The 25,754-nt window shown below is 38.2% G+C and overlaps 1 protein-coding gene across 1 annotated transcript in view; it reads left to right on the plus strand.

The window, feature by feature from the left end:
• LOC131992316 (transcription factor 4-like) overlaps window positions 1–25,754 on the plus strand; it is a 316,278-nt gene that overhangs the window by 110,980 nt on the left and 179,544 nt on the right. The gene's annotated exons all lie outside the window — the stretch shown is intronic.

The raw sequence follows: 25,754 nt of genomic DNA on the forward strand, positions 1-25,754 counted from the left end.
AGTCGCTTGGATTGAGGCACACTGAAATGAGACACACTGATAGTTTTACAGCGTGAAAAAGCTTTAAAAGCTATAAAAAATAGAAAAGGTGTCATGAAGTGAAAGAAGGACGGATAGCGGTAATAAAAGAGTAACACACACTGTTGTTCATCATAAAATCCATCCAGCCATTCACTGTTTTGCAGATTATTACTTAAACAGAACACAGAGCTAAATGCAGCTTTAAAAAAACACCGTGATTGTAATGCGCTCCATCTTCCCACCTTTTCTTTTTTCTTTTTCTCTCTTTTCTCATTCTTTTAGCTCTCCCTCGTTCTCTCTCGCTCAGCCTCCTTCTCCAGTTTACTTTAGTCTCTCTCTGCCTCTCTCTCTGTACCATATGGTGTACCATGGTACATTTAGCTTGTCAGTGATAATGGATGGCCATGGAAGCCCAGTTTTGCTTTAAGCGCTAGCTTGCTGCTCGCTGTCTCTGTGTGTGTGTATGTGTGTGTGTGTGTGTGTGTGTGTGTGTGTGTGTGTGTTGGATGATGGCTGCTGATGCTTTCGGCTGTGGGATGAGGGATCATGAAGCAAAATCAGCCCTAACATGCACCCAACACACACACACACACACACACACACACACACACACACACATACATACACACACTCCCTCTCTCTCTCTCTCTCACACACACACACACACACTGAGCCTCATCGTGATCGGGAAAGCGGTCACTTCCGGGCAGTTTGGTTCATGCGATCTGATTGTTAGATTAAAGGAGGTTGGATCATATTTTACGTTTTACATGATGGTTACACAACAATATCTTTTATTCAGAACAACTTCAGCTTCAACTCTTCAGTTCTACTACAACGAACAAATATTTTTAACATCTCGCCTGTGGACAAAAAGAAAGACTGAGAGATGATCAACTGCTCACATGTGTAGCCTCCTCTGGGACACTGTGGAAAACATTAAAATGGGCCTATTATGTATCAAATTCAGAAGTGTGTTTTTACAAAAAAAAGTTGATCACCCACCTGCCCAGGTAGTTTAAGGCATAAGGTACCTTAAATACATTGTCTTTGTACAGTTTTAAATTGAATATATGTCACAAAGGATTATCAAATAATAAATAATCACATTCTGTGTAATTTACGTGTCAGACAATGTCCCAACTTTTGTAGACTCTGAGCTGTAACTTTCAGTTGTCTGAATGACAACATAATTTCATACCGGCTTTGTCTGAAGACGTGCTTTGTGTTAGTGAGGCGTCAAACCAACCAATCACATGGACCAGGAGTAATTGATGTTGACTGCATGAAGCAGCAGTGATAGATGGACCAGTGCCCATTTTCTGGAAAAAAATACCTCGTTTCTGCTGAGAGATGACTGTAGAGTGGCAAGTGACCAAGCCAGAATAAAGATTTACAGAGAACTCAAAGACCGGCAATGTTTTGAGATTTTTCTTTGCTTTTTTACTTGTAAAATTGTGTGTTTCTATTTAAATACTATAATAGTTCTTTATCCTTAACCACTTATCTGAACTCATGTCTTGGGGGACTGGAGCCGATCCCAGCTGACATAAACCCTGGACGGGTCACCAGCCTGTCACAGGGCTGACTCACGCTCTCATTCACTCCTACAGGAAATTTAGAGTCCCCAATTTAACCTGAGCTACATGTTTTGGGATTGTGGGAAATGAGTTCTAACCACTACACCACCAATTTGCCCAAACCAATTATTCCTAAAACATTTAATCCAAATGGCTATAATTTAATGGTTTGATTCTGCAAACTGTCTTTTTAATTTAGAATTTCTATGATAATGTATCAAATTACAATGCAAAAACAATGTGGTCATATTAAATGAGTCACTCAAAGTGATGAAATAACAGAGAATTTTCAGCTGAATCTGCTGCTCCTCTTGACTTTACAGAGCTTTATTGTGAGTTTCAGCAACAGACTGTATAAAATATTAAGACATAGCTAGCATGACAACATCCATTGGTTTGTGGATCAATGAACTGGGGCCTTGAGTTTGCCATTTTGTTCCGTCACCATCTTTTTTGGAAGGAGAGGGCGGAGACGGGGAGGAGGATGCTATGCTAAAGCTAATGCTAACTAGCTAGCTTGTTTAGCATGGTGCATCACTAATTGAACAGCTGACTTCTGAGAGTGTCTTTTCGTAAAACAGAATGCTGAACACAGCATTTTGTGATGAAAGTGTTTACAGAGGATAGTAATAATTTAAGTGAGAAATAGGATCATTTCTCTTTGCAATCAAACTTCGTTTTTCCACCAGTAGAGTCGCCTCCTGCTGGCCATTAGAAAAAAATGCAGCTTTGTTTCACTGTCTGGCTGCAACTTTACTGTTTTGGTTCACTCTTCCACTCTTGTAGTACCATTTTCAGGAGCAGCAGACAGCTGTTTTCAGTGAAAAAGCTCAAAACGCTCAGCAGGAAGCAACAGGCAGACTGAGTTAGAGACTAACTGGCAACCATAGTGGAGCATTTAGCAGCTAATTAGACAGATAAACCCCTTATGAGTTGGTAGAGACCAAAAACAGAGCTAAAAGACAGTATATATCGTAGAGATTGATGGGTCAGCATATCTACTTATATGGGCTACAAGAGGTGTAGTGGTTAGTAATCTTGCCTCACAGCAAGAGGGTCACTGGTTCAACTCCGGTCTGCAGCTCTTCTGTGTGGAGTTTGCACACTGCAAAAAAGTTGTGTCTAAAAACAAGATTAAAAAACTAAATCTGAGGGAAATGATCTTGCCGCATGGACAGATAATTTCAATTCACTTAACTCTTAAAACAAGATAAATTATGTAACAGTTCTAAATCTAAAGTTTATCTTGGTAAAAAACAAATAATTGTCAGTGCACTCTGCTCGGGCCAGTTCATCGCTGCTTGAAGCTTTAATTTCTCTTGTTTTAAGAGTTAATTTCGTATTTCAAGTGTTCAACATGCTGATTTCTAGATTTAATAATCTGAATTTAGGAAATCTTGTCAAGTGAAATTATCTGTCCATGCAGCAAGATCATTTCCCTCAGATTCAGTGTTTTTATCTGGTTTTTGGACAACACTTTTTTGCAGTGCATGTTCAGTGACTCTAAATTGCCCGTAGGAGTGAATGAGAGCGTGATTGTCTGTCTCTACGCCACCTCTCGCCCAATGTCAGCTGGGATCCGCTCCAGGCCCCCGCGACCCGAGTTCATAAGCGGTTATGGATAATAAATTAATGAATGAATATCTAATTATAAGGTCCTTGTTGTGTTGACAACTCAATGCAGGTTCAAATTCATTTTTTTTAAAAAGATAGTGGGACATTTTCTCAGTTATGACATAACTCTCCACCCTGATATAAACAATAATGCTCAAAGAAACAGTCATGGAAAAGAAGAATTCACTCATTCACATCTAACCCAAAAGGAAGTCAAAAGAAAAAACTCTGAGCCTGATGATCAGGTCCTGATGCTGGTTACAGTCGTAAACCTCCTCCTCCCTGCTGGCCAATCAGTGAACAGAACTGAGTCTCTTCCTGCTTTTCAAACATGGAAAAAAACTGCTTTTTGTCCCTTTCACTGAGCACAAACCCCTCAGTTATCCCTGGCATCGTCTCCGTCATCGCCAGAATCATTATCAGAAACAAAACAAGCTGAACGGAGTTTAGAAGAGAAGGAGAGCAGAATGCAGGAACGGGATGTCTCCTCTTCCTCCTCTAGTCCTTATCCTTCCTGCATCCCTTTGACAAGTGAAGTGAATGAAAAGCAGAGACAAAGACACGGGACAAGAGACAGTGATTGTATGTTAATATCAGAAGGTGCTTTAATTCCTCTATGGTGAGGGCTCTTCTGCTTTTTGTTCAAATTGATTCAAGGTTTAAATATAACGCTTGTACACAGACAGCGTTTGGACTGAGTGAGAGGACAAAATCTTCTATCCTGATATCGGTCATTTCACATCTCCAAAATTATATCTATATATATCACAATATGGCATGTTTTATGGTCATTTATGAAATAACTAGTTAATTTGTAAGAACCACAAGTTAAAGCCTATTTTGTGTTCTACAGTGGTGGAAGAAGTATTCAGATCTCTTACTTAAGTAAAAGTACTAATACAACACTGTAAATTACTCCACTACAAGTAAAAGTCCTGCATTCAAAACATACTTAAGAAAAAGTACAAAGTATCAGCATCAAAATGTATTTAAAGTATCAAAAATAAAAAAATACTCGTTATGCAGAATGGACCCACTCAGATTGTTCTATATATTCTAAATATATTATTAGAATATTTGTATTGATGCATTTACTTAAGCAGCATTTTATGGCCCATTTTAACTAAAAAACATTTTTTTTAAATGTCTACTTACTTTAAATTTGTCATGTTTTTTATGTTAAATCTCGACCTGAAAAGTAACTAAAGCTGTCAGCTAAAAAAAAGTACAATATTTACTTTAAAATGTACCAGAGTAGAAGTATTAAGTTACAAAAAAATGTAAATACTCAAGTAAACTACAAGTACCTCAAAATTGTCCTTAAGTACAGTACTTGAGTAAATGTACTTAGTTACATTCCACCACTGGTGTACTAATTAAATACCTGACAAATTAAAGTCTGTTTTCATCCAGATGACATATATTTTGCCGGAACTCAGTTCTGCCAATGGTTTTTCAACATTGCAAGAGAACATTAGAAACCTATAAACAATGGATATTTTAATATATTTTTGACCATATCATCATATCGCCAGACCAATACAGCATAATACAGAAACACAGTTGAGTTTCATTATGTCTTCTGTATTATAAAATCTCATGGAGTAATCAGTCAGAAAGCACATGTTGTGAAAATTTTTCTGGTGTCTTTGGGCGTACTGGGACCACTGATTAAAATATGAGTAAAATATTTTCAGCATTTAACCTGATTTGGAACTTATCAAGAAGTGGAGATACCAGACACAAGCCATGTTTCCATCAGCAAATTTCGATGCACATTTCTATGGTTTGCATGTAAAAAGCTTGATGGAAACACAAAAATTCGGAAAAAAACCTTTCGGAAATGTGCATTTAAGTGTCTTTTTCAAAAAAATAGTTAATACGCGAGATGGAATCGCTTTATGCAAATAAGTTCTGACGTAGCAAACATTTACCACATGACTGATCAGCTGTTTCCTCTCCGACATAAAAGAACAATAAAAGTTGCCCAATTGAATCTAATTCCTGAAGACATATTTTCTCAGTTTTCTGATTAGCAACCTCTTTTTTTCCTCTCTTGCTCTCTCTTCTTCTTCTACTGTTTATTGACGCATTAGCCTACAGCAATACATTACACTGCCATCTCCTGACCAAAGTACATTACTGCAGCTTTGTTTATTTGCTCTAAAACCAGTTAAACCAATCCAACATTGCAAAATTTGACTTAAAAATTTGATTTGACTTTAATGGAAACACGGTTATTGTTCGTAGTGACTTTACTGTCCATGTTTAGTAATGTTAGTGTGGCCACTTAATTTTTGGGGCCTTCCTAATATAGAAATATTGATGTAATATTGCTGTTCCTTTTTTATGCTTATGAGTTAAAAGCAATACACAATACATAGATTAAATGAAAACACCAACATGTATTGAATCTGAGCTGAATCAATAGTGAATTGTAGTTGAATTGAATCAAATCACCTGTGATTCTCCCCTGTTCTGTTTCCTCCTCTCCTCTCCTCTCCTCTCCTCTCCTCTCCTCTCCTCTCCTCTCCTCTCCTCTCCTCTCCTCTCTCCCTGCAGCTGTGTTCTCCTTTCTCTCTCCAGCTGTTGCCAACCAATCACCTGCTCCCCCTGCCACACACACACACACACACATACAGGATAATTATAGGGGACTAGGTGCTGGCTGGGGATCCATTTGAACACACAGATAAAGCAAAAAGGAGAGATTTGCATTGAGAACCAAAGAGAGGTGATCGATCAGGAATGGATGACTGCTAGATTGATTGATTGTTCTTCTATTTTGATACATTTGTATGGTCGATTTGTTCAGTAAACATTAATTAAGAGGCTAAAACAAGTACTGATGGTCGACACAATGTGAATAAAAATTGTGCGAAAATTAAGCGATCCGTCCATCAACAGAAAATTCATATTGTCATTCATCAGAAAACTGCCACAGATTCTCAGGCTGTGTCTTCTCAAGTGTGAGGATTTGCTCTGAAAACTGTGATGGACATATTCTACTTTTCTGGAAAGGATTAACTAATGAATCCAAAAAATAAAAATTAAATGGAATGAAAAATGCATCAGTTATAAGGAGTTTGCCCAGTGTAACTCACCAGCCGTCCCACACAGAGTGCAGGCTGACCTCCATGATGGAGGAGCAGCAGACTGAGGAGCAAAAGGCTAAAAAATGAAGATACTACTGAAGGAGGAAAGGGGTGCAGGGAGCAGGAAAAAAACAAAAAACTAAAGTAGAGCAGCCAAGCTGCCAGAGTGGCCCACAAACTTTCCCTGCGTATCACTGCCTTAATGTCCCAACCGTTGGTTGGTTTCCATGGCAGCAGACGAGGGTAAAGTGGTAGCTTTTCCCTTTTTTTCCCACGCTTCCAGGGCAGTGCCATGTGAATGTGGCGGGCACAGTCTCTGCTGGCACACACTGAATGGGAGCTGCACTGACAAAGACCTGAAAAACCATGCTGATAGTGTTAAACCGCCCCGAATCTGCCAGGGCGACTGGTTCAAATCCCGCTCTACCTCAGTACGGAGCAAGGCAGTGAAGCTGTTGGGTGGGCCAGCTTCCACAGAAATGACAACAGTCTGAACAGGAAATTGTTCTGGTTTTGGTAAAGTAGTTTAATTCCTACCTCTTGGTTTGCATGCTGGACTTAAAAAGAAAAACTCCTCTGCACTTTCGGTTATTTAAGCAATTCAGATATGCCTGTATTCAATTTGAGCACTGTCACAAAAAATGTTGCAGATGAGATCAGAGTAGTTGGACAGGTTGGAGGGGGTAGACTTGCTGAAAAGCTCTTACCCAGGTAACATGTTCATGTGGGGCCCTTATGGGTTAATTGTGGGCAGCAAATATGGGTCCTAAATGGGTTTGTCTACTGGTTCCATGGTGGCCCCACCTGCATTAGCCCATATGGGCAAAACTGGGTTTAAGTTGGGGCACAAGTTGGTGTTTATATGAGACCCATGTAAGCCCTATTTATTTCCCCATATTGGCAAGACTGGGCTTTAAGCAGGGCCCAACTGGGCGATTTACATGTGATCCATGTAGGTCTTACCTGTATGCTTTGAAGAGGGGCAAGATGGGCTGAAATATGGGTTCTAAGTGGGTTGGGTAGCCCAAATTGGGTTTTAGGTGAGGCTACAATGGGTTATTTTTACGGGACCCATGTATTGTATGAATGCCCAAATGTGCATCCCATGTGGGGCCCAAGTTACTGAAACCATACGGGCCATTCGGTAACCATGTTACGGCTCACATGGACATGCTGGCTGGGAATTCACATATTTCTTTGATGAACTAAAAATGACATGTGATATTATTGACTGGTTTAGGAGCAATAACCACATCTTTGAAAACTGCTTATGCCTTGTACATATTTTCAAATCACAGGCTGTGCGAGTCCACAGACAACAACAAATTTAACTGATTTTGAATCTTTTATTAGTAAAATCCCACACAGCGGACGATACAGTCAAGAATCATGAACATGCACTTGTCATTTATACTACAAATTTCATGGTGGCAATACCAGGGACTTGGGATCCTGCAGGCTAATGCTACAAACTGCCACTATGGTGACTATGACGTTTCACTGTCAAGATTGTTATAATACCTGTCTCCCCAATATTAAAAGAAGAAATAATGGGGGCTCCACATATTATACATATTGGTCTATTTAAATATTTACAGTCCAACCTCTCTTGTCCTCTCCCCTCTGCTCTGTGTAAACAGCCTACAGTTCAGTCTGTTGGTGTTAGCTAGAGTCATTCGTGTTTCACAATTGTGCTGACAAGTGTGGACTTTAATGCTTTTACAGGATCAGTTTGGTGAAAAAGTAAATCAGACAAAGACTAGAATAGAGTGATATTGATGACATTTCACTATTTTTAGCTCAGATTTGGTTACGCAAGTGTTTGTCAAACCCCAAATCAGAAAATCTAACATCCAACGGTATATTTTTTTTATGAACACATGCCTTGGGGTTCAGATGGTAAATTATATGAAATTTATATACAGTCATGGAAAAAATTATTAGACCACCATTTTCTTCAATTTCTTGTTCATTTTAATGCCTGTTACAACTAAAGGTACATTTGTTTGGACAAATACAATGATAACAACAAAAACAGCTCATAAAGGTTTAATTTAAGAGCTGATATCTAGACATTTAACATGGTTTTCTTGATAATAACCAAAATCATTCTAAAAAAAACCCCACACCAGGCATTAAAATAAACAAGAAATTAAAGAAAACAAGGGTGATCTTATATTTTTTTCCATGACTGTATATGTCCATGCTAGCAGTGATGATTTTAAAGCCATTATGGCAGGTGTTTGTCCACACTTCTGTAGTTCTTATGGACAATTATATATCCTAAATATATTGTATATTGTAATTGGTGATTTTATACTTTTTTTTGTTCCTTTTCTTTTCAGCAAGCGCAAATGAATTTGTTGTTTTTGAACCTCTAAGCTGTTTGCTGCACATTTTACTCTCTGACCCGCGGTGAGTGAGTTTTGATAAAAGCCTAATGGAGTGCACGGTGTTATCTTCCACTTATTGTAGCTGATATGGGCATTACCTTTATTTATTCCTAATTTGTTAAAGAAAGCAGGTGACCGCCATCTCTGAGTTCCTACGTAGGCGCTCGGATCTCTCCTCCCTCCTCCGTCCCCGTCCTTTCTCCTTCTGTCCGTCTATTTCCTCCCTCCTCTCTTCTCCCTCGCCGTGTGATGTCAGGTGGGGTCTGCCCTACTGTGATGAAGCCGCTCTGATCACCGGCTCCTGAACAGTGTGTGGGAGCAGATATGTCATTATTCTGCAGCCAGGTGGTCGCGCTGAAATCACACAGAGCACATCAGCCATGCGATGCAGCTCCCAGATCAGCTATAGCCCTCATATTACAGCCGTCCAGGTGTTCAAACGCAGGCAACATTTGTCTAAATACAGGTATTAAGCTGGGAGTCAGGGTGGAGGAGGGGAGGGGGAGGTCTGTCATTGATGACAGGAGAGAGAAAATGGAGGAGGAAGAAGAAAATGTGGAAGGAAGTGAACCAGCAATACCATACTTGGGAAGTCCAGAAATTTGAGCCTTGCATTATTTTTTTTATGTCTGGAAAGCTGAGACTCTTGTGGATTCAATGAGTTTTATTAACCCTTTGATGCACAACATGGGTCTAAAGTGACCCGACTAAGTTTTTATATTCTATATCTTTGCAATAAGTTAATTTCATCATTCTGTATTGCAGGTTTTCCTCAAATAACTTGTTGTACCCACACATGTATCGACCAAATGCCGATACAAGCAAAAAACGCAAATATCGGCCCGATATATCGGCCGCCCAATATATCGGTCGACCTCTAATGTACATCACTTTTATGTGGCATCTACTGTTAACCTAAAGATCTCCTTTCCCTCACCACTACCCCCTTCAAAATGCAGAAGAATGCAAAGGGGATCACTTGTACTCAGCTCCAGGATCAGATATTGTATATTAGGATTCATATATTCTGTGAAAAACTCATATTTCATACTTTGGAGGTCAGTGCAGACCTATTGAAAAAAAGGCCGTCATTATCTTTTCTTTGTCCGTACTCTCCCCAGTCAAAAAAAAGGGCCGAACAAAAAAAGATTTCATGGACAAATACAAAAAAAAAAAATCTCAGTCTAGAAGAATGGAGCCAAAGATGCATAAAGAAAACAACAAAGAAATATCATTTTAGAGTAGAGGGTGAGAGAAGAGGAGGAGGAAAAGAGGAGGGAGTGATCAGAGACAGACAGACATGACAGTGACAGGAGAAAATCAGAGTGTGATTCTGAACCACAGGATCTTTTGACCTTTGACCCCTGCAGTCTGACAGCACCTGACCCATCATCCATCTCTCTGGGGTCACCCCCCCCCCCTCCCACAGAGAGAGACAGAACAAACACTGTCACACATACTGCTCCCACACACATCAGAACCATTCATAGAAATCAAGACTTTTACAGGGTTTTTTGTTGTTGTTTAAATAAATCTCCTTATCTTGCACATGTAAAGCTTCCATTCCAAGGCTATTCCAACATACAAAGTGATTATGTACATTCACTGAGTAAATATTTAGAAAATAAAACATATGTTTCTCGCTATAAATGTGATCAAAACCATTTTTATGCAGAAACTAAGTCAAAATATTGATTTTTTGACTAAAAATGAGAGAACTGTCCGCCATGTTTTTTGTTCTGACCGCCGGGACCTTGAAAGTCACGTGACTTGGAACAAACCAATAGGAAAAAATATCCATGGAATAGCCACAGGATATGACTGTTATTAACTTGCATTGTAGCGAAATCTGTGGCAGTTTCACGGAAATTTGAGTGATTCCGTGGCTATTCCACAGATTTTGAGTTAAGCGAATCCGTGGCTATTTCACGGATTCCTGTGAGACCAGGTTCATTTGATAATGTAGGCCAAAGTCACACTAGAATGTTATTCTAGTGGCAATGTTGGAGACTACCAGTAACATAATTCTACATTTGTTAATAACTGGAAAGGGAAATATAATATTTTTTATGACTGCATAGGAGAAATATGTTAATGTAGTCTATCAATCAAATAAAAAAATCTAAATGACTTTATTTATCCGCGAGGGGAAATTCAGTTTGTCTGGTAACTCTGTTAGAATGAGACAGCCTGATGGGTAAATGGTAGATACAACGTCTTATCCCACCAGTCACTATTGTGACCCAACATAAAACACACTTTGTCACCTATTTTTCCATGAAAGTCTTTTAAACTAATGGTTGATTATTTCAAAGGGGTACTAATGACACATGATTTGGATATTTTCATGTCTGGGAAAAATTTGGGATTAAATCAAAATCAATCAAAACTCAATCAAAAATCAAAACTACTTCATTCATCCCAGACGGGAAATTCAGTTAGTCTGGTAGAATCTTTTGAAGAATGAGTTAAAAAATGGGTTAACCCATTTAAGCCTGGAAAATTACTGCATTTCTATCATTAAAACCAGGAGCGATGCTGCGTTATTCTACCATTAAAGCCAGGAAAGCGGATACGTTGTTTTGTAGTATTTGTAGTTTTTTCCACCTATTTTCGGTCTCTTGGCCAATGAAATACATCAGAATACATGTGGGAGTGTCGCAATGCATCATGGGACTTTTCCAGAACTTTGAAATCATGGCTGAAGACAACTATAACGTAGGGAGCTCAGATATAACAGCTATAAGCTCCCAAATACTTTTTGAATGTCATTTCTATCTGCTACAGAGGCTGAAAAATCTATCATTTAGTAGGAAGCGTTGACACTTGTGTTGAATTTCCAGAAAAATTTCAGGTTTTAGAGGCTTATTTTAAAATCAGAGGTTTTACAGGCATTTTTTCCAGGCGTTTTAGGCCTTAATGGGTTAAGTAAGAGATCTGAATACTTCTTCTACCACTGAAAATAACAATAGGCTGTATGTAATGTCTGGTGAAGACCTGGGATTTAAAGAAAACTGTATCTAGAAGTCACATGGTGAGAGAGATGCTTTGTGATATTTTAGTGGTGAGTGTGTGAGTGTTTCCCTGAAGAAGATCTTTTTTAAAGCCATGTTGGCGTTCACTCCACTCTGTTCCCGGCCTGTTCCTGTGTGACACATGAAAACCTTGTGAGCTTGAACGCTGCGTCTTTATTTAGTCAGACAGTGTCGGTGAACACTCTGCTGTGTCGCTCTCACTGCTCATTGTGCTGCACTTTAATACTTCCATATTGTGCTGCTAATTCAGAATTTCACACCTTTTCTCTCGTTGCTACTTCTCTCTTTGTCTCCCCGCGTCGTTCGCCTTCCGTCTCAACCCTGAAGACAAGACGAAACGTGTTAAATCCACCTCTAAGAACCTTTTTAATTCAACATTAGCAGTCGTCATCTGTCTGCCGAACAATACCCAAACACAATTTACAGCTTCGACTGGAGCACGCCGCCTTTGTTTACTCTGCAGCTAAATATTGTTCCATCAATAATGGACTCCAAACACAGAATCAGGCTTTTAGTTTTTAGGTAATCCTGAATGTTTTACAGGAGATTTTTTTTTTCTTTTTTTTGCTGTGTTTTATTGTCTCGGGAGCATAATTGGAGTATGCTGTTTTCTTCATTTGTTTTAGGTTTTAGGAGGAACATGGGCTCAGTGCCTCATGGATGTAACTCCAGATGCTATTGTGTCCGAGGTTTTTGTGGAAGTGTTGCCCGAAATCCTCGAGACAAAGGCAGCAGATATGGAGGGGAAAATATAAACCCTGGAAAGAATCAAATCCTACGAAAATTCTCATTCGCCGACACTTATGAAAGCAGGACGGGGGGTTAAACTGGAGCAAGGTGATGTCCAAAAAAGAAAAAGACAAAACACGTGAACGCGGCAGTCTACCTAAACCTCCTGCAATCTGTTTCAGGTGCCATGTTTTTACTCCCCTCCCCACCCCACCCCTCCCATCAGATCACAGCGAAATAAAGACATTGATAAATTCACGGATGGGTGTGAATGTTGCCAAATCGAGTCAGACCCCGACCAAAGTAAACGCCGTGCCACGGAGCGAGAAAAGAGAAGGAGAAAAGAGAAGGAGGGATGGAGGGGGAGAGGAGATTTGGGGCTCTAATGCCAGCCTTATGCGTCTTTTAGTCGTTTCCGCCGTCGGGGCTTGGCACCGGCACGCCGCTGTCAGCCAGCCAACAAAAATCTGCAGTGCCTGCCGCATTTCAGCAGCCCTGTTTTGTCTGAGACCAACACACACACACACAGAACCACACGGCGACACGCTCGCGCCGCATACACACTCTGTTCTGCAAAATCGGCGACGTTTTTCTCCACGAAAAGCGAAGAAAAAGTCAAATAAATTTCCTCAAATCTAACAATATTCCTCTTGAAATCACACCCTGAACATTTTTTTTTTTTTTACTCTTTATTGACACGAGCACGCCACGCTTTGCTGCTGTGGAATATTCATCTGAAATATAGTTTTGCTGTTGAAGTTGTGCTGGTCCGAGGGTTGGCTGATGTCGCCTCGCTGTTGTTTTATCTATTGATTCCAGGGTGGAGGAGGGGTGGAGGAGTGTGATGGGATGGCGGGTGTTGGATAATGAAGGCTGTTTGGTAACGAGGGAGTGGGGGGGTTCACTCACATGAACAGGGAACAAGTGTCATGGCTGCTGCTGAATTCTCTTCCATCTGCTTCACAGCAACCGCACGGACAAACCAACTCTGTTCCCCATACATACATGCAAATATAGTGTAGTTTAAAGTGTGTGTTTTATCCAGTGGAGGTGAGAAACACTCTACATTATCACATACATTACCTGTTTCCCCTAGTTTCCTTTTAAATTCATTGCCACCAGTTTGAAACCAAGCATTAGTTCCTGTGTCTCAGTGCCACTACACCATGTGTACTACATAATAAATATCATTGTATAGTTCCTATACGAAATTAATGGTGGAGGCCTTTACAGACTGTAAATGCCTTTGAAGCAAATTTGTGATTTAGGGCCGTATGAATAAAGTTGATTTGGATACATGATGTAATGTATGACAGACGGGTGTCAGTCAAACTACAGCTCTTTTGTTGTTTTTTCTGTGTTTAATAATAACCTTTTTTACTTATACTCTTGCTAACGGACTTTTTATGATTTTTTTTTAGATTTATTTGTAGATTTATTTTAATATTATACACTATACTATTATACATTATTTATATTCAGCATTATGATGGGTATTTGTATTTTTTTTAAAATATACAATTCACTGTTATTTAACATTCAGGACTATTTAGCAATAAAATAATACAATAATAATGATTATATATTTATTTTAACATTGAATTTAAATTTTGTATTCAGCATTATGATGAGTTTTTTTATTAATTTTTTTAACATATAATTCATTTTAATTTAACATTAAGGACTATTAAGGAATATATATATATTTACAGATTTACATTAAAAAAATTGTAAAATAACTCTTTTTTTAACAGTGCGCCCTCAGAAACAAAACTACATTATCTTTGAAAAGAAAAAAAAAGAAAAAGGTTGTGACAGAAATGTGAAAAGCTTCCTCGGCCCTTTCAGCATGCACTTTTGAAACGGTCCCTAACTTCATCTGCCAGGCTTCAATATCTGATCATGAGGTAAAAACATCACCTGTGGAGCATCAGTTTTTTTCTGCACAGCACAACTAATAAAAACTGGTGAAACTGGTGAGAAGTTATTGAGGATGAACATCTCTGAATGCACACATTACTACAATGCTTTTTATAGATTAGATTAAAGGTGTGTGACTTAACAACTACTGATGGCAAAAATAACATGATTTATGTGTGCCAGAGATCTGAATGTACTACTCAGAAATGAAGTGAGTCACCACTGAGTGTTTGTATGTTGGGAGCTGTCAGTGCATTAACAGGACATGTGGTATTAGGACACTCTGGTACATTAGCATTAGCAGCTTTAGCCATAGTGAGAGGAAGTTAGTTCTTTTTGTTATTACATGATGAGAGGTTGTTGTTTTTTTTAATTCTGGAAGCAGAAACAAGCACTTTGTAGAGTTGGTGAAGTAACTGAGGTTATTTTGTGACATGTTTTGATTTACCTCTGACACTGAAACTGTATATTTGTTGTCTTGTTGTACACAGAAATCAACAACATATATATATTTTTAATTTAACATTAATAGAATTAGTTGTAATAGCAAAAACAGTTTGATCAGTTGATAGTAGGATCTTGGACTGTCAAAATATTGTGTGGAGGGTAACATGCATTATATCACAGAAATTACAGGTGCATCTCAATAAATGATAATATCATAGAAAAGTTTATTTATGTCAGTAATTCAATTCAAAAAGTGGAAATAACACATTATATAGATCCATTACACACAGAATGAAACATTCAATGTCTTAATGTATTTCATTTCTTCTAATTATAATGAGTATGGCTTACATTTAATGAAGACCTAAAATTCAGTGTCTCAAAAAATGTGAATATAACAAAAGACCAATTTAAAAAAGTATGTTTAATATGAAAATGTTAAATACTTGTTTGGGGCTGTTTGACTTGAACTACTGGAAATTGACTTTTCCATCATATTCTAATTTATTGAGAAGCACCTGCATATACTTTAATTTTGTAAAGCTCCATACTTTCAACTCTAAATAGACCAGAATGCATTGCAGTAGATACAGGACAGGATGTGGTACAAAGTGACTCCCCTCGAAGTTCATGAACTAGATTCCCCACAGCCCCTTTTGACTAAAATTAGTTCACAACAGTCATCATAAAGCATTCTGGGAAATGTAGGAAATCACTAATATAACTTATTTTCCTAAAGTTTTAAATGAACTATTTACTGCAAATTACATTCAGACCAATTGAATATTAAACCACAATATCTGTATTTGACAGATAAGGTAAGACACTTTTGAAAAGCAGATTTTTAAGCACCATGTAACTCCAGTGTGTGGATACCAATTAAAACCTATTTTTTATTGCAGAAATAAGATAAAATCTGGTGTTTTTTGAGAAACCAATCCAAAACACTGTATTTGTAACCAGATGTGCTGTCTGCGTCTATTTCCAATTTTTTCTCAATCATTTTAACTTTTTTCAAACTCAATATTAAATAGTCAATAAGCATTGTATTTAAGATTTATTTTTGCGAAAACTCAGAATACATTTAAAAGAAAATATAAATAATTGAAATACAGTTTTTAACACAGTGAAATCAATCAGTTAAATTAAAATCACTAAAAAACAAATCATAAAAAATAATCAAAATTTAAATCTGAGTCGTGGTCCAATCAGCAGCGTGATGTGTTGTGATATGGCTGAAGGTAGAAGCCGACAGATGTGAGCTGGATGCTGCGTCTCTCGAGTCGTTCTCGTCGCTCGTATACGTTCATCTGTTGTTTGATGTATTCACTCGCTCCGGTGCCAAGAAATCAATGCCTGCTGGGAGTGAAGGACGGGGGGTGGTGGTGGTGTGTGTGTGTGTGTGTGTGTGTGTTGGGCGGGGGCTTGTCTGTTAGACGACAGTTACTCATCGACCATCGTCTGTTAAATTAATGTTGATCCCAAAAAAATGTTACGCTTTACACGGGAAGACAACGCCATGAATAAATATATAGATTATTTCAAATTCAGCGCTGGCGGGATCGCTTCAGAGTGTCTGTGAGTGTGTGTGTGTGTGTGTGTGTGTGTGTGTGTGTGTGTGTGTGTTGGTACCTTTCAGACTTTGTAGAAACTTCTGGACCGGTGCCCAGCGGTGTCATGGAAACGCTTGAATCGCTCAGAATGATTCATGTCTGCACAGTCCAACCCTCCCCCCATCACACACACACACATACACACACACACACGCACACGCACAGCATGCAGGAAGAGGGAGTTTAACCCTTCTTCTATCCATCCTCCCTTCCCCTCCCCATGTCTTTCTCTCCTCTCTCCTCTCTTTCTTTCCTCTCATCATCTCACCATCCTCGTCAAATCGCACTATTAGTCACATAGTTTATTAAAATGGACTCATTATATGGATGTCAGAGGAGATCAAGTCTTCTGAGTGTTTCCTTTCAGGCAGAGAAAGACTCGACATGAGTCTGTGAAAGAAAGAGTCGAGATGTCGACATTCACACTCGGAACAACTCCATCGGGCTGCTGTTTTTTTTGTTTTTTTTCCTCTCGATGAATCTGAATGAAAAACAATCAGCGATAGGTGTCACATGTGAAGGACAGAATCCAGGAAAAGAAAAGAAACAGTGTAGCAGTCACACATGATCTGAATGTCTGCATTTAAAAAATACATTCTTTTATATGAATAACGATTAAAAATAAATTGACAATCAGTGAAAGGAAAGTCAAGGCGTTGACATTAACCGTTTGTTTGTCTTCATGAATCTGAATGACAATGAAGAGATGGATGTTGATGATGACTCCATCCCTCTATCACTTTATCTGTCCTCCTCCTTTATTCTCTCTTCTCCTCTCTTATTTTTCTTCCTTCTTCTGCTCTTCTTTTCTCCAAAGTTTCTCTTCTATATACTTCCATATTGTTTCCTCCTATTTTCCTCTCCTGTTTCCTTGTCTCGTCCCCTCTTTTTTTCAATCAAGTTTCCTTCTCTTCTCTTCTCTTCTCTTCTCTTCTCTTCTCTTCTCTTCTCTTCTCTCTTCTCTTCTCTTCTCTTCTCTTCTCTTCTCTTCTCTTCTCTTCTCTTCTCTTCTCCCAAGTTCCCTCATATTTTGTCTTTTTCTCTCTCCTGTCCTCCCTTTCCTTTCCTTTCCTGTCCTGTCCTGTCCTGTCCTGTCCTGTCCTGTCCTTTCCTTTCCTTTCCTTTCCTTTCCTTTCCTTTCCTACCAGCCTTCACCCTGTCTGCCACCAAAGGAGAAACTTCCTACTGTAGGAGCATCAATCTTATTAAATCTGAACCCTTTCAAATCCCTTATCACATCGTTTAGTTTATATGAGGAATAAAGACATATTTCTGAAAAAAAGACTCAGCATCATATCTAAACCATGGAGATTCTACTGTGCTGGAGCGGTGAAGGGCTTTCACCACATGTGAACCTGTTCTGACTCATTCTGCTCCTCACTAGGGGGCTGTGTCACAGCTGCACAAGTAACAACAACTAATTCATCCAGTCATCAATCATTCACTTGATTCAAACTAAATAAATGGCTGATTTTTCTGTGTGAACGAGGTACTGAATGTTACCTGGCGGTAACAGAATCTAACCGGTCAGGAAACATGGTTGAACGTCGAGAGTATAACACAAGTTACAGATGCTTTTACAGGAACTCCCTTCTCTGTTGTGAGTAACTTGCTGCAAAAATTGCACATTTTGGTAAAAGTTGAAGTTAAACCAGTCCACCATGTTGTGAACAGCTGTTTTACATGTCACCAGAGTTTTATTTCTTTGCAGATTCCTGCAGAGGCACAACAGAATATCTAAGAGAGATTGTGAATGAACAGTCTCAGACCTCATCGGCTATCAGTCTGATGACAATTCAGCTTCCTGAGGCAATAATCGAGATTTCTGATATACAAATAATGAATTTCTTGGCCAAGGCTTCCTCCTCTGTGCACTGGTTATTGTCTACAGTCCAACGATTAACTTGAGGCATGAAAATGGAGTTGAAGTTTATAGAGGACTAATCTGTTTTAACAGATATCTCTGTCTGAATGCAGATCAAATGCAGTTTAAATTTTAAAAAGCCACTAGGTTTTGAGATTGTATTTTGGTCAATGATTCCGGCTCATTTGCCCTTTATACGGATTGTTTACCTGCATGAAACCAAAGCCTGCTCATACATCATTGGTCAATACTACAATACAATATGGCATGTTGTGTTTACGTGTGTTTGATTGAAAACAAAAAAGCGTTTCTTTCCTTTCTGACTGCTCCGCTTCTGTCCTTTCCTCTGCTCTCTGTGTCAGAGTTTCACCATGGGCGGGGCTCAGGCAGCTGCTCCACAAAAACACAAGTTAATTTCTCTTTGAAATTTACTTGTGTAATTATGCTATTTATGTTATCATTATGTCAGTTGCATTGAATCGTCTTACATTGACAAAAATATTATTTCTAATATCTCTGGGACAATATATCATCCAACAGAATGTGGTTACCGTGACAGGCTGACTTCACATACCAAAAGTCCTTTGCAGACAGATTCTGCATTTGTATTCATATATCTGTTTTTAGAGATTAGTAAATAAAAGCCACAATGAAGGCCATGGAGCTCCAGGAAATGTATTTAAAACTAGGAAGAGGGTCCAAAATGGGGCCTGCTATTGAAACCCGTCCCAAATTACCCATATCATAAAATGAAAGTAAAAATAAAGTACAAATGAAAGTCAGCAATGTGAAAATGAAAACAGCTCACAGAGCAATGAAGTGCTTATGTAGCAACAGCGGAAAGTCAAAGAAAAAAAAAATCTAAATTGGAAAAAATTACAACCCTAACACTACAGGTCAGGTGTTATGAGTGTTTGCTCTCTCTGGTTTCGTATCGTGCTGTGTCGAGTCGTGTGAGTTTTTTGAGGTTTGAGACGGTCTAGTGTTTGTTATTAGATTCATTTGGGGCTTTGTTTCCCTTATATGGCAGCTGATATTTGAGATAAAAGGAAATACGGAGACATGATGGTTACACATGTATGCTTATGTGGTTGAATTTAAGGCAACTAACAACTATTTTTTCAGTATTTTGATTAAAAAATTAAATAGTTTCCTCAGATTTTCTCCAACTGACATGAAAATTCTCTGTCAGAGGGTCCAAAATGGGGCCGGCTATTGAAACCCATCCCAAATTACCCATGTCATAAAATGAAAGTAAAAATAAAGTACAAATGAAAGTCAGCAATGTGAAAAGAAAAGAACCTGGTCTCACAGGAAATCGTGAAATAGCCGCGGATTCCCTTAACTCAAAATCCGTGGAATAGCCACGGAATCACTCAAATTTCCGTGAAACTGACACGGATTTCGCTACAATGCAAGTTAATGACAGTCATATCCTGTGGCTATTCCATGGATATTTTTTTCTATTAGTTTGTTCCAAGTCACGTGACTTTCAAGGTCCTGGCGGTCAGAACAAAAAACATGGCGGACAGTTCTCTCACTTTTAGTGAAAAAATCAATATTTTGACTTAGTTTCTGCATAAAAATGGATTTTGATCACATTTTTACCGAGAAATATCTGTTTTATTTTCTAAATATTCACTCAGTGAATGTACATAATCACTTTGGATGTTGGAATAGCCACGGGATATGACTGTCATTAACTTGCATTGTAGCGAAATCTGTGTCAGTTTCACGGAAATTTGAGTCATTCCGTGGCTATTCCACGAATTTTGAGTTAAGCAAATCCGTGGCTATTTCACAGATTCCTGTGAGACCATGTTGAAAGAAAAAGAGCACACAGAGCAATGAAGTGCTTATGTAGCAACAGCAGAAAGTCAAAGAAAAAAAAAAATCTAAATTGGAAAAAATTACAACACTAACACTACAGGTCTGAGAGTCGTTCTGGGCTTCGAGGAGGCAGACATGACCAGAATACAAAGTGGTGTTACTTTGTGGGCTTCTGCTGTGTAGGCGACTCCAACAAAATCCACTATTTATATACACACACAGTAAGTGTGTTTCTAGTTTTGGATCATGTGTTATGAGTGTTTGCTCTCTCTGGTTCGTATCGTGCTGTGTCGTGTGCTGGCCTTGTTCTCTCAAACGCTCGTCAGTGAACGTGCTGGTTAGAAAACACCACAGAAAAGGTAAAATAACAGCACTGACCTTTAGAAACCTGGCGATGTGACATCATGTGAAGTGAAGAGATTGAGAAGCGGTTCTTTTGTGAAGAGTGAGGATGCTGATGAGACGGACAGACTTTGGAAGCTGGCCTTCATCCAAACACAGAGGCACAGAGAGGCTTCTGTGGCTTGTTAATTGTCCAAACTCAATGTGTTTTTGTGTTTGTTCTGCGTGTTGTCAGGACACATTCAGGGTCAAATACAGGAGAAAAAGTGTGATAGAAAAAAAAGTGGTGAAGGGTCAGTAGCTGTGTATGTTTCTCTGTTGGTTTTATACTTAACAATAATTTAATGTCTTCATATGGACTGAAAAAAGCACACATTTATCTTAAATATCATTATTGAGATTAGAATTTGCTTCAGGTTTGAGTTTAACTCTATGGAGTCTTGGGTTATTTTGTCCGTTTTTGAATCCTCTTCATCCTGCCTGTATACACCACTTGAAAAATGTTTAAATGCCATGTTGGTATAGTTTTTTTTTCAGCACAACCTCACCTATATGACCTAATAATAATTTATTTTTCATTCTGACTTACTGGATCAACATTCTGAACCAAAAAGAAACAAAGAACATAAATGTGATCTTGTGATTGTGTGTGATCCTGTCATCCAACTCTGGTTTTTATTCTCGTATTACTCTATTTTATTTGTGTGTTGAGCGTAAAATAATTGGTCATTTTGTGTCTTTGTAAGTCATTTTGTGTCTTTTTTGGTCATTTTGTGTTTTTTTTGGGTCATTTTGTGACTTTTTTAGTCATTTTGTGTCTTCTGTGGGGTGTTTTTGGTCATTTTGTCTTCTCATTTTGTGTCTTTTTGGTAATTTTGTGGGTTTTTTTTTATCACTTTGTATCTTTTTTTAGTCATTTTGTGTCTTTTTTTTGTCATTTTGTGTCGTTTTTAGTCCTTTAGTCCAACATAAAATGGGATTTGAATCTTTTTTTAACTTTCAAAACACTATCATGCTCAATAAAGAATTTTACAAATGCAATTGCAAATGTGAACAAAGGTGTCAAATATAACATATAAGAGGGTTACATCCAGTTCTATCATTTCATACAAAATATAGTTGACCTTGTCTCCAGTTTTACTTGGTATATCATCAAACTGAAACTGGCCTCATGGAGTTTACAGCCAGAACTTTAGAGGTAAATTTACAGTAGGGCTCCACGCTGCTTTGTTTTCTAGTCTGGATGTCATGAAGAAGTCATGATTTGCAGCTTTGGGTGACTCCAGAGGGTTAAATCCAGAAGGAAGAACAAAAGAAGGATGTTTAGCATTGACTTGTTACTGTCCTGCGTGTGTCAACAAGTTCAGGTTTTATTCACTGTCAAATCTGCCAGATCTTTTTCATTTTTAGTTAGTTTTAGATTATTTCAAGCTCAGGATTTAGGGGTTAATCAGAGTAAGTTTGGTCATTGGCCTTTTAAGAAGTAGCATGATAATAGCTAATAGACTAGCAGAGGGTCCTGGTTCCTGTTAGCTCTCAGCTTGTAATGGAGCTTATTTGTGTTTCCTCTGTGTCTCTCGGCATTGTGGATTAGCAGGGATTTGGTCCTCCTGGCTCACCGACTTCTCTATGGGCTTTATACAGCAGAGTGGGCTGACCTCCCCTCCTCCACCTTTTGTACCCCTGCAGCCAGCACACTCTAATGAGTGGCGGTTTGTCTGGGGGTCCTCCTCACAGCCAATGAGCCTGTTTATGTTCTTCGTCCAGGAAAAAATGTCACCGCAGGGTTCCTCGGAGAAATGCAGAGGTTGGTGGAGGTTAGAAAACTTTCTTTTAAGGAGTTTTTTGAGGTTTGAGACGGTCTAGTGTTTGTTATTAGATTCATTTGGGGCTTTGTTTCCCTTATATGGCAGCTGATAGTTGGGATAAAAGGAAATACGGAGACATGATGGTTACATGTGTATGCATGTGGTTGAAGTTAAGGCAACTAACAACTATTTTTTCACTATTTTGATTAATTCATACAAAAAACTAAAAATTATGTGAGCATTGGTCCAAAGTTTTCTTTTGTAAATGTTGTATTTATGTACATGTCCTGTACTATCAGTGCTCAATAAAAATAAATGTTAAAAAAAGAAAGAAAATTGACCTGCAAAGGTGTCAGATTTACATATTTGCACCTTTCCACCACCCTTAGGATTTTTTAGTCCTTACAAATGGTTGCACAAAGGGCATGTCAAGGAAAAGTGACTCTTAAAGATTGGCCCTGCCAAGCATCTCTCAAAGAAACATGGATGACTTTATAACATTAGACATTAGAAAATGATTACAAAGTTGTTTTACAATATACATTTCTACGTTTTTTTACTGACTTCCAATTTGTAAGAGGCAAAAGTTCCTGGAAGCACCTGTAGTGTTTGATAACCTTTTAAAGAAGGGTTTTCTAAGAATCTTCTGATGATCCAGAACATCTGCTTATATGTTTTTGTAGACCCATTATAATCAAATCAACCTTATTAAAACAGTTTGTCAATGAGTCTTCTGAGGAACAAGATTCATTAGTCTTTTATGAAGTGTTTGCACAAAGAACATGAAGAGCAATTATTTATATCTTGGAGGTTGGCAGACACACAACTACCAAGTTCCTCAACAATCCACGGAGGACTAGGAAACATCTCATTTTGTTGAGGTCTTGAGAAACAGTCGGGAGACAATTACATACAATTACATTATGGAGCTGTATGAAGATGAAGAACCCTGAAGTTTGGATGCTACTGAAGGCCCTTTGGTTGTTTGAGAAGCCTTGGTGGAGACTCTTTCCAAATAACTCCCAAATGTCAAAGACTCCTCTAATTATCATGCAGGTCAGAGAAGAATATTCCAAGGTGTCAGAGCCTCTGTTAACGACAAACCTTAACAATACTCCTTAGAGTTTGGTCATTTTGTGTCTTTTTTAGTCATTTTGTGTCTTCTTCTGTGGGTTTTTTTGTGTCATTTTGTGTCTTTTTTTGGTCATTTTGTGTATTTTTCTGATCATTTTGTGTCTTTTTTTTGTAATTTTGGGTTTTTTTTTGGTCATTTTGTCATCTCATTCTGTGTCTTTTTTTTGGACATTTTGTGTCTTTTTTTGATCATTTTGTGTCCTTTTAAGTCATCTTGTCTTTTTTGTCTTTCTTTGGTAATTTTGTGTTTTTTTGTGTCTTTTTTTGTTCATTTTGTGTCTTTTTCAGTCCTTTAGTCCAACATAAAATGTGATTTTGAATCTTTTTGAGAAACAGTCGGGAGACAATTACATACACTTACATTTTGGAGCTGTATGAAGATGAAGAACCCTGAAGTTTGGATGCTACTGAAGGCCCTTTGGTTGTTTGAGAAGTCTTGGTGAAGACTCTATCCAAAAAACTCACTCGAAGCTCGAATTGTCAAAGACTCCTCTAATTATCATCCAGGTTAGAGAAGAATATTCCAAGGTGTCAGAGCCTCTGTTAAAGACTAACCTTAACAATACTCCTTAGAGGTTGTCGCCTCTTAAACAAATTGAGTTCTTCAGTCTTTTAAGGATTGTTTGAGGTTTCTCGAAAATATCCTGCTTCTTGAAATGTTTGCACTCGTTTTTCAGCAATCCCTTCAATGATGAAGGACCCCTTTGTTGTCAGTGTTAAATGAAGCATTGTTGTTGTTTAAGAACCTTTCATGGAAGTTTAAAAAGAACTCTCATATGTCAAATATTCCTGGAAGCATTATGCTAAAAGGCTCTTCAGAGGTCCAAAGATTTGTGCTAGAATCCAAAAAGACCCAGAACTCTGCTGGCAGAACGGAATCAGACCTGTCTCTTATTGGAAGAGATGGACCCCGGCCCATGCAGAACGTAGAAATGTTGCCCCAAAGCCAGCCAGATACACAATTTCACAGCTGGTTGCTGCTAGTTGTCAAAAAACAACAACTTTGTCTTACCTAGTGTAACGTTAGTAGCTTTCTACTATAGAACACATAGAATTCATCCTCCTTGGCAGGAAAGTTGTTAAAAAACATCCAAGTTTTATGTTATTTCTGTTACTGATTGAAACTACATGGCTAATTAACTAATTTATTCATCTTTAATGTAGGGCTGGGCAATCAATATAAAAAAATATATATACATATTTTTAAATGTGAAAATTAGACCATATCATATATATAAATATACCGGTAGTTGAATTTTATTAATTTATTTATATATTAATGCTGCCCTTACTAGGGTTTGTCATATTATTATTTTTTGTTCTTCTTTTCTCATATAAAGATGTTTATTTCAGAAGAAGATTGGCCATTTTATTTCATAGGCCATTTTTATTTAGGATCATTTTTTACTTAAATGTGCACTTTATGTAGCTTTGATTTGGAAAAAAAGGTACTCCTGTTGTTATACAGTATTATAACAACAGGAGTACGATATTCAGTCTAAATATATCGGGATATGACTTTTGGCCCATATCGCCCAGCCCTACTTTAATATCACAGTGATGGATGAAAAATGTGACTTGTTTAGAATTTGCTCTCAAGATAACTTCAACTGTTCATTTGGGTATTACACAAAATGTTAAGAAGAACCTGGGAAACCTAATATTAGAACAGGACCCGACCCGGACCCAATTTACTGTATATGGATTCAAACCCATATGTATCCATGCAGGTCAGGTCTTGGGTCTTAGGGTTCAGGTGGACCTGTGACAGCCCTTATGTGATTGTGATTGCAAGGATTTTTCATCAAGTGTTTCACTTGTCCCTGCTGTGCTTAATGGCTCAATAGTGAGTTTCCCTTTTTACGAGGAGGTTCTTGAAGGTACCCTCTATGATGCTTTAGACCTTCAAGTAAGGTCCTGGAAGTACTGTAAGATCAAATGAACCATTAAAAAGGGGCTTTGTCAAGGAGCCTTATGAGGCTGATATGGTCCTTGAAGTGCTTTTACATTTTGTAACCCTCGCTGGAAATGTTCAGTTTTCTGCGTAAACTGAAGGAACCAAAAGTGCTTTTATTTTGGAGAGCAGGGACAGAGAAACATAGAAGAGATGAGAGGAGACATCCCAAGTATCCTGATAGCATCAGAGGACATTGTGTATGAAACAGAGCGAGGGAGAAACTGCAGGGGTAATGTGGTTTGTCAGCTGGACTGCTAAATGTATTTTGTAATTGGAAATGTATTAAGATTTTCCCTGGACGGACTCGTTGTTTTATTGCATCTTTTGTCATTTTGTTCACTTTCCTTTATTACCTCCACTAAGAGCTTATGT

The sequence above is a fragment of the Centropristis striata genome, chromosome 19 (assembly GCF_030273125.1).
Source record: "Centropristis striata isolate RG_2023a ecotype Rhode Island chromosome 19, C.striata_1.0, whole genome shotgun sequence".
NCBI lineage: Eukaryota > Metazoa > Chordata > Actinopteri > Perciformes > Serranidae > Centropristis > Centropristis striata.